The sequence below is a fragment of the Octopus bimaculoides genome, chromosome 4 (genome assembly GCF_001194135.2).
Source record: "Octopus bimaculoides isolate UCB-OBI-ISO-001 chromosome 4, ASM119413v2, whole genome shotgun sequence".
Taxonomy (NCBI): domain Eukaryota; kingdom Metazoa; phylum Mollusca; class Cephalopoda; order Octopoda; family Octopodidae; genus Octopus; species Octopus bimaculoides.
Window position 1 is genome coordinate 86,008,182 of NC_068984.1, and position 9,300 is coordinate 86,017,481.

The 9,300-nt window shown below is 34.0% G+C and overlaps 1 protein-coding gene across 1 annotated transcript in view; it reads right to left on the reverse strand.

The window, feature by feature from the left end:
• LOC106875524 (uncharacterized) overlaps window positions 1-9,162 on the reverse strand; it is a 20,988-nt gene extending 11,826 nt beyond the window's left edge. Inside the window, exon 1 of the mRNA XM_014923718.2 lies at window positions 8,569-9,162. The gene's annotated coding sequence lies outside the window, so the exon portion shown is untranslated. The remainder of the gene's footprint in view (window positions 1-8,568) is intronic.
• Window positions 9,163-9,300: the final 138 nt, after the last annotated feature.

The following is a 9,300-nucleotide window of genomic DNA, read 5'->3' on the forward strand; positions in this document are numbered from 1 at the left end:
AAAATTAAAATATTGAGAACATGTTTTGTGGGTGAAATCATAATCTTCTGTATCGCAAACATTGGAATCAGAAGAAATTTAGGAAAAAAATGAGGGGCGGGGCGGGCGGAAATGTCACCTTGGACATGCTAGAAAGAAGAGGTTAAGGAAGGATTTCTGGGAAAACTTCTTTTAAGTTTATATCGAAGACCGGGTTCTTAAATATGTTCATCACAAACACAAAGTACACAATAGATCATTTCAATTGGATTTGAGCTGTAAATTTGCACGTGCACACTGCAAGAATTAACATAATTCACACAGAAGTTTTACTTAGAGTGTGTGTTTGTCAAAGAAAGTTATTTTATGGCATTCTTTCATTTGAAGAAGCAAAGTTGTCTACTCGACATATATGGGATCATATGATTGTTTGTTAATTTCCATAAAATTGTTTTAATCTCTGTATGCTTTGAAGAGAGCAGAAATTGAAAGAGAGGATAAAGTACAAGGAGAAAATATAAGATGTACATGTATATGAAATGGACATGTGTGTCTGTGAGAGAGAGAGAGTGATTGAGTGAAGGTGTGTGTTGTGATGTATAAATGTTTTTGCATGTATGTGCAAGTGGCACTCACTTGCTCTCTTTCTCTCATGCACACACATTATCTTTCATATACATGTACATAAATAGGTGGAAGTAAAGAATACGCACACAACCTGTTTTCGGTGTAACCCTAAACACCGGGAGTGCATATTCTTGACCTTCGCCCATAAATACATCTTTTTTCTGCATGAGCGAGAGACAGAGAGAGGGAGGCTGTATTTCCTCATGACATATAGAAAAATGGATGTCTTTTAATGCAATTTTTTTGGTTGTGGCTTATTTTAATACAATATTTATGTGTACATTTTCATAAATGTTTGTCTGAGTAGAATTCTATGCATGTGTGAAACATTGGATGAAAGCGATACATTAGAAGCAAATTAAAATATTATCCGAAAATGACCTCAAAATTGTGCGACCCAACCTAGTTGTCGAGGTTATTTTAGTTGTAAAAAAGAGTTGTTGAATCAAAAACATAGTTTATTTGGTAGATAGATAATAAGCAGCTTTCTTTATTATAATACACAGGCAAATAATTCGGAGAAACATTACTTTGATTGTTCACACATTGTCACTCTCGTAATGCAACACTTTGTAATTTTGGTTCAAATTGAAAGTGTGAAACTATTTCTATTTTCTAATGAAACCAGGTCGTTGTAGAGAAGTGTATGTGAAATAACTATAGCTGGTTATTGAAATAACATAGAAAATATGTAAATGAAAGTAAAGTTTATTTGACATGTGTAATTGATTTGTTCTGGAAGGTGGTGATCTGGCAGAATTGTTAGCATGCTGGGCAAAATACTTGAGCGGTATTTTACCTGTCTTTACGTTCCGAGTTCAAATGCCGCTGGGGTCAACTTTGCCTTTCATCCTTTCGGGGTCGATAATTTAAGTACCAGTGAGACACTGGGTTCAATGTAATCAATTGGTCCCCTCCCCTGAAATTTCAGGCCTTGTGCCTATAGTAGAAAGGATTTGATTGTTCTGGTCTTAATGTCAGTTGGTAAGAATAGAAGTCATTTGACGACACCCTTTTGTTTCTAATTGGCTATCCTGTTGCAGGTTCAATCCATGGAATATTGAAACAACACCCATCTTGTCCATTCCACAGAATAAGAGTATAATGGAGAGCATCATAAGAGGAATGAGTCTGTGAAACACGTTTAAGTTTGTTATCTCGAACACGAATGAGAATATCATCATTTTCAATGGGATCACCAACCATAAGGATGGCTACTTCCTTAGATGTGGGCTTATTAAAACAGCGTAAAATGTTCTTTACTATAGTTTACTATAGACGTAACGAACGCAGAAACACGCACACTCAGAGAATTGATAATATAGAAAACAGCAAAATGTACACACACGAAGTCCAAGCGAAACGAAATGTAGTCAATATAGATGCAAAACATACTTTCAGTAGCATAGTTATGCTATAAAAAAAATGGAAAGTCACCAATTTAGCAAAAGTTAGTATGCGTCACCAATGTAAGAAAGTACAGAAAGTCAACATCTATTTGAAACATGTACTAAATGTTATAAAATTCACAATTGAATGAATGTAACAGTGAAGAAAGTGAAAGTCCAAGAAAATTCAGAAGATATAATTTAATTTTTCATACAAAAATAATTCATTTTACAATTTTGAAATGAACATTGAAGCAGTGTATAAAAAGAAAGATGCTGTTGTGAACGTTAATTTAAAATATTTGCTGAAGGATGTATGTAGCAAGATATAAATTAACTATATATTTTTGAACTGTGTAATGTTCTAGGCTGTAGAATAAATACTGAGTAACACAGTAAAACGAGATTTGAATGAATAAGTTCAATTGCTGTGAGAAGAATAAGATTCCACATTTGTGGCCTTACTCTTTGTTTGTTGCTGTTAAACCTCAGGTTAGCAATAATTAAGTAGATTTGAGGTCAAAGGTATTCCAACCACATAGACACTGTAAAGGACCTTTCAACTTTGAACATTACTTTTTTTTCATGTTCATTCTTACTCTTTTGTTCGTGTTTATTCTTGCTTTCTGTATTCAGTTTCCTAATAAGGGTGTTGTGGAATCAGTGAGAAGCAATTATTGAGTCACTGTGGTTGGAGTTAGAATCAGTAAAAATAATACAGACTGACCAAATGTAAACTGTAATACGAGGGGGTGGGATGCTGAAAAATTCCTGGTTTTGGGTAAAAGAAAAATACAGGAGGATCAGTTAATTATGATTTTATTCAACATATTCCTGTCTCAGATTCACACACTTACTGCAGCAATCTTTCTAAACCCTGTAAAAGAACTTGGAAGGTTGGGCCTTCAACCAAGCCTTTTGTGATACTCTTAATGCCAGGAACTTTTCAGCACCCCCTCATAGATATTAAAATTTGAAATTTCATATGTAACTAATTCAATTATTGAATATTAATACTATGGAGCATACATGGGCAAAATGGAACATTTAAAAGTAAAGAGATGCCATTTAAACAGAAAACAAACACTAGGCGTTCAAGTAAAGAAAATTATGACCACTAGCTAAAACTGACCAAAGAATAAGTCATTCTTGCTTATCCAGAGATTAATCCAGTGATGTAGCTAAAATTGTAACAGCAATACCACCACCTACCTAAGTCAAATATTGAAAAGCTTTCCTGCACTGAAAATAGTCAAATTAGACTTAAGGACTTCTAGGGAAGAGGATTTCATAATAGCATTTCTGTTTCTAAGAACAAAACATTTGAAAACTTTGGATTTGAATTTTTGCTGTAAATAATTTTTCAAAGATAAACTTTACCATCTTTTACAATATGTGAGGCTGTCAATTTGTTACAGACAAAGAAGTGTAGAAAGTAGTGAATAAACAACCACCCACAAACCTTCGTGGACAACTAGGAATGCATAAAAAAAACAAGGAAATTACATAAAAAAAAAGAAATGATGTAATTGTTCAACCTCTGTTTTTGTTTTAATGCTTATAATTTTTAACTTATTCTCACAATTTTTATTTCTTTTAATATAATCTTTCAAGTTACCTTTACTTCAGGTATATAATCAAACAATGCTTTCAACTTAAAAAAGGAAGGGTTTTATATCTAATTTGAGTTTATTTCTTTACAAACAATACACAATGCTTCAAGCAAACTACAATACTCTTTTATTTCTTTCAAAATGGTCATTTTAGTTTTATATTCTTTGCTAAAAGATTTTTGAACTGATAGAGGAAGAGGTTGCTGATTTTCTTTTATTTTTCAAAAAATCATTTTGATAAAATCAGCCTCCTTTTTAATTTTCTGTCTTGTCATATACTTAATCACTTGTAACCTCTTTAATTAGTATGGAAAAAAGCTACAATGGCATAACAATAACATTTAAACCCAAACTTTTACAAATTAAGGTGATAAAAAGTAGCCGTTTATGTTGAGTGCTTTGGATCAATACAAAAATATATGATTAGTCTAATTAGATAGAGGAATCAAAGTTAGTCATGACCTAAATTATTAAGTTGGATTCAAATTCAAAGTTTTTATGAACCAACTCCACAGCCAGCTCTGGTTTTCAATTAGATCTCATGAGAACTACGACATGCATGAATCAAAGGCATGTAAGAACATGCCACTGATTTCAATTCCCATTTCATCTTCCTCACACTGTAGTTTTTGAAATATTTCTTATAAGCAGACTGTGAATAGTCTACAGTAAATAAATGACCCAGTTTTAGGTTCCTTTATGAGTAGGAGTTTATTTGAATCTTTGCATCGTTTGATGAAAGATGTAGCACAGTGGATGTATTTGAAGACATAGCAAGCAGACTAAGAGAACTACTCAATTCACTCATTTGAGCACAGCTAGGAAAATCGTGGAAAGATCATAAAACAAAATATTGGAAAGCAATTGAATATTTTAATTCTTCATAAGAATCATCATTGAAAATGAACACTATTTTTAAAAGTGGATAGTGAGAAAATGATCGGAAAAAAGTAGGCTAATAAAGAGGCAATTATTGTGCCAGGAGACTGGTGTTCCCTTCCAAAAATGTTTGAGACAACCCAAAACATTCATTGCATTAACATGGGTGATTGCAAGGCTGAAGCATGGAAACAGCCACGCATCTTGATGCAGGGCCTGTAAGAGGTAAGAGTCAGTTGGTACATCAGTCCAGGGCTTAGAGTGTCAAGGAAGTACCCATGACTGTCCACCAGCCCCTCCACAAATCCATGCCAAATTCTCCACACTCTATTTCAGTTTGGAGAGGATCTCACTTCTGAACTCTGAAAAGCAGCCTTGTTCAACATTGCCAAATTTCTCTCAGAGTCCCTGCCTTTAGGAAACTCACCCAGTGAAATGAGTTACTAATGATATTAAGGTCACCTGTCCACTCCCTGGAACATCTCTAATGCCACAGTTTGGATGACCTAATTTACCTAAGACTGGCGTTTCAGTGTTTTATTTTATTGAGCTTTGGATGAAGTTAACCTCCACCTCTGCCACAACTTTAAGGAAATTCAATGGAACAAAGAGCCACTAATGGTGGTATCTCATATGAGACCTCTGCCTCTATTCCAAAGGCAAGGAGTGTGACAATCCCTACTATCTTCAGTACTGAGAGGATATTTACCCTGGTTAGGGTTTGTTTAATGATTAGATTTAATTTGTGACAACCTAAGTGACCCATTTTCAGTTGATATGACAATCCATAAAGACCACATGGCCTCAAGGGGCTTGCCATACCAGCACCTCATTTCAACACAATGGTGAGCCCTGACTCTTAGAGTGATGTAGATGCTGAGATCATCCAGGCTAAGTAAACCATTGATGTTTTGCACAAGCAACACTTTAGATATTAATTAGACTAATCAGATGAGAATCAAAAATGTGTTTTGACTGTAAATTGTCCCCAATTCTCTTAGTCAATTTCCCCTGCTCTGAAACTACATAATTTCCAGTTATAATTTTCTTCACATTCCTCTTGGAGCTAGCCCATATTGGAAAGGAAAGGAGGTTGCCCACTAAAGAGGTACAGGCAAGGGAGAAGTAGTGAGGAGCATTTACATAAACCCAGACCCCAAAATTGCTGGAGTAATGCTACTAAGAGATACTAAAAGGAGCTTAACATTGACCAAGCTTTTGAGTTTCCCACATAAATTAGATTGTTAAAGAGTTGCAGGAATGGTGAGAATCTGATTAGCCCTCAAAATGTAAACTAATTTATGGACAGATAAATAATTGGTAAGAATAAAAAAGCTTTGGAGCTCATAGTTAGATGTAACTATGAGCTCCAAAGCTTTTTGAGTAAGTTTGAAGTCTGACATCCAAGCAATATTGGAAATTAAGTCTCCAAAGAGAAACTCACGCCAATTGGGGAGGGACTATGATGGGAATGATTGACTGTTATAAAATTTATCATCAAATTAAGCCAGTGAGAGCACAAATCTTAAAAAAAAAATGGGACAAACAACTGATATCAGCTGCAATTTTATCCCTTTGTGAGACCACCAGCATCAAAACATTGTCTTTATCAAAATGATTTTTAACTCATGGCCTCAGAACCAAAACAGATTAGAAAATAAACAAAACTGAATGACATTATCAAGTTCATAAAAGTTGTTGAAATGCAGTTGAGCTGGATACATCTAGAAGATGAGTGACAACAGGTTGATGAAACATTTGATGGACTTGACTCCAAGACACCACAAGAGAAACAGGAGATACCAACAAACCAGTTGAAGGGATGAATAGGATAGATTTGAAAAAATGTAGAGATTGGGTACATAAAGCTGAAAGTTATGGAGAAGGTGGAGGAGGGGGGGTCTTTTTCCAAGTAGCAAGAGAGTAATGAGGATTTGACTGATTGATACTATGTATCAAAGTTTTGGTGAACTGCTGTGACTTTTTGACACACTTTAGCATAAGATTAAGAAATTAACAAATGGTAAATGTAATAGTATATTTGTGAAGAATCAAGGAAACAATGACAAATTATGCATGGACAGTGATTTTTTCTTCATTCATGTAATGTTATGAACATTATATACATTGTTTAGCGATTGTATACAAGTTGTACTGTCCAGTAATGTGCTACTTAAAATACTTTATTACTTTAATAATATATAATTTAAATGAAATATGACTTTTTGTCCTATAACATTATTTCCATTTAGATTTTTTTTAAAGACTACCATGATTCTTCTACAGCATAACTGTTTCAGTTTCAACACACTTGACCTGAGATCAAGTTACTAACTAAGCAAGTACAATTCTGAAACCTCCATATTTAAATTCTGAAAATTAATTTCTTCAATGTTATAAAATTTATCACCAAATTAAACTAGTTCGGGTATAAATCTTCAATAATGGAAAGAAAAGTAATTGATGACAGCTGACACTTTATCCTTTTCTGATATGACCTGCATCTTGGATTTCTTTGAACGTCAAAATATAGTCTTGATCAACATGATTTCTAACACCGATACATGGCATCTCAAATTTAGTGGGAAGGTATAATTGACTAGCATTATTTTATCAACCCTGTAAGTATGAAAATTCCTTCTCATCATAATAGCCTAGAACTGCATGAAAGATACTGTCACAGTTGAAAACTATTTGTTTAATGGAAGAATTCATTGCTCAACGAGAATTCAAGAATGTTGAGTTCCAATATTGCAGATCTATTATAATGAAATAGGCATTAAAATGACACCAGTGATGATAGATCAAATGACGGAATTCCTGTCATTGATTTGGGATTTGAAGTTACTTTGAACTATTGACTGCTGTATTAGCAGGTCTGACAACCTTTGCACAAGCGCCTATGTTCATCGATACGGGCATAAATTAGCTAAACTTTTAGTCTTCATCTATGTCAATAACTGTTATGCAAGTACAAACCAGATCACCAGCAACGACTGAATAATCAAAACAATTATTTATTTATTTTTGCTATTTAAAGAGAATATAGATTCCAGGTATAGATTAGAAACCCTATGTGTCAGTGGTACGCCTTGTTTAGGAGAATCTGTTTTCATCTTCACGATCGTAAAAAGATGAAAACCGCCGATAAAGTTGTAACGATGACAAGAAGAAACAAGCTAATTTTAGCACCAAAGCCGAAAACTGTACTCAGATGAATATTTTTCATTTACGAATCACTTGAGCTATTAAGTTCCTTCAGTAATATATACTCACGTGTATCTAAAAGTCAGTAATCACTTGTTTGTCACCTTAATGAAACAAGTAAAACTAAACAGCATACCTATCTATCTATACTTTGGCTAAATATCAAACAAAGATTGACACAGCTATTCATTGATAAGAAAAAACAGAAGCTGATAGGAACTTACAACATTAAACATGATTAAAAAATAAAGGATTTGGAATCGATAGTGTACATGTTGCGAGTTTGATCAATCCAAAGCATGTCGAGGGTTCAATATTACACCCAGGAAGAGGAATCAGAGATGATGGGCTTTTTGTTCCTGTGATTTTTGTTTGTTTAATTATTGATGTTTTCAAAAATATGTTTAATCGAAGATTTTTTTTCTTTATATAATAAGGATTTACAACAATGGCATAAAATTGAATTTTTTTAGCGTTCATGCCTTTCCTATAAGAAAAATAGTAATCACTTTGTATGGAACAACACTGAAATAAATAACGTTGTCGATATTAAATACACACGTATATATTGCATGTGTGAGATGGCCAAAGGGTTAATTTGATTTTTATAAGTGAAATTTATTAAAGTAAAGCGAGAAAAAAAAAAGCAGGACAAATGAAAACCTGGAAGTTAATAGTGTGAAAAGGAGAAAAGGGTGTTGCGAGGTTATTGTTGTAAGACTGGAAGTAATTTTGGTCAAAGAGCGTCTCAACACTTTGCGTCCCGATAAAACACCAACAGAAATTTCGATCGTTTACGGATGTATATAGGGTACTTATTCCTGTAACAGATCCTGCAAAGGAATTCTCTGAAAATAACAAAAATATTACTTTACCTGCTTTTTTTTGAATTTGGTTTGATTACACCTGGTTTAGGAATCTAATGTCATATTTCCCTTCAGCTTGGGTAATTGATAAAACTACTCAGAACACGCTAGTTTGCTATTATTTTCCTCTATCTCGCTTTCTAACTGTATATGTACTTTTTTGTTTTGTTTGTATATATATCTTTCACTCCCTCTGTGTATGTGTCTCTCTCTCTGTCTTTCTTTCTCTCTATGTATTATGTATGTATGAATATTTCCCTCTCTGCTCAACACAACTAATTGTCCCCGAGTTTCCCTCCTATGAGTTAGCGCCGTTGTCGGAGTTACCTCCCTTGTTCACTACCTTAAATTTTAGCGGTGAAGGTTGGAGTTAGAAATAGTGATGGAGGCGAGAGAGAGAGAGAATTAAAGAGAGCGCAAACATAAATTTGCAAAAGAGGAATGTTTCACTGCCAAATGAACAAAAACAGAAGATGGAAGTAGTAGCAGCACGAATCATGGTAGAAATAGTAGTAGTAGTAGTAGTAACAGCGGCAGCATTGCATGTTAAAGTGGTGGTGATATAATATTTCTCCTAAGCATTGCATTTCGGACAGCGTCGGGTTTTTCTTTCACTTACCCTCTCACACCTCCACTAAAATGGAATTTCTGTACATTTAAAACCCCAAACGTATTTACTCTGATCTACATACGATTTTTTAAAAAAGATCTTTTACTTTTAATCTTTTCTTTGGCGCACTT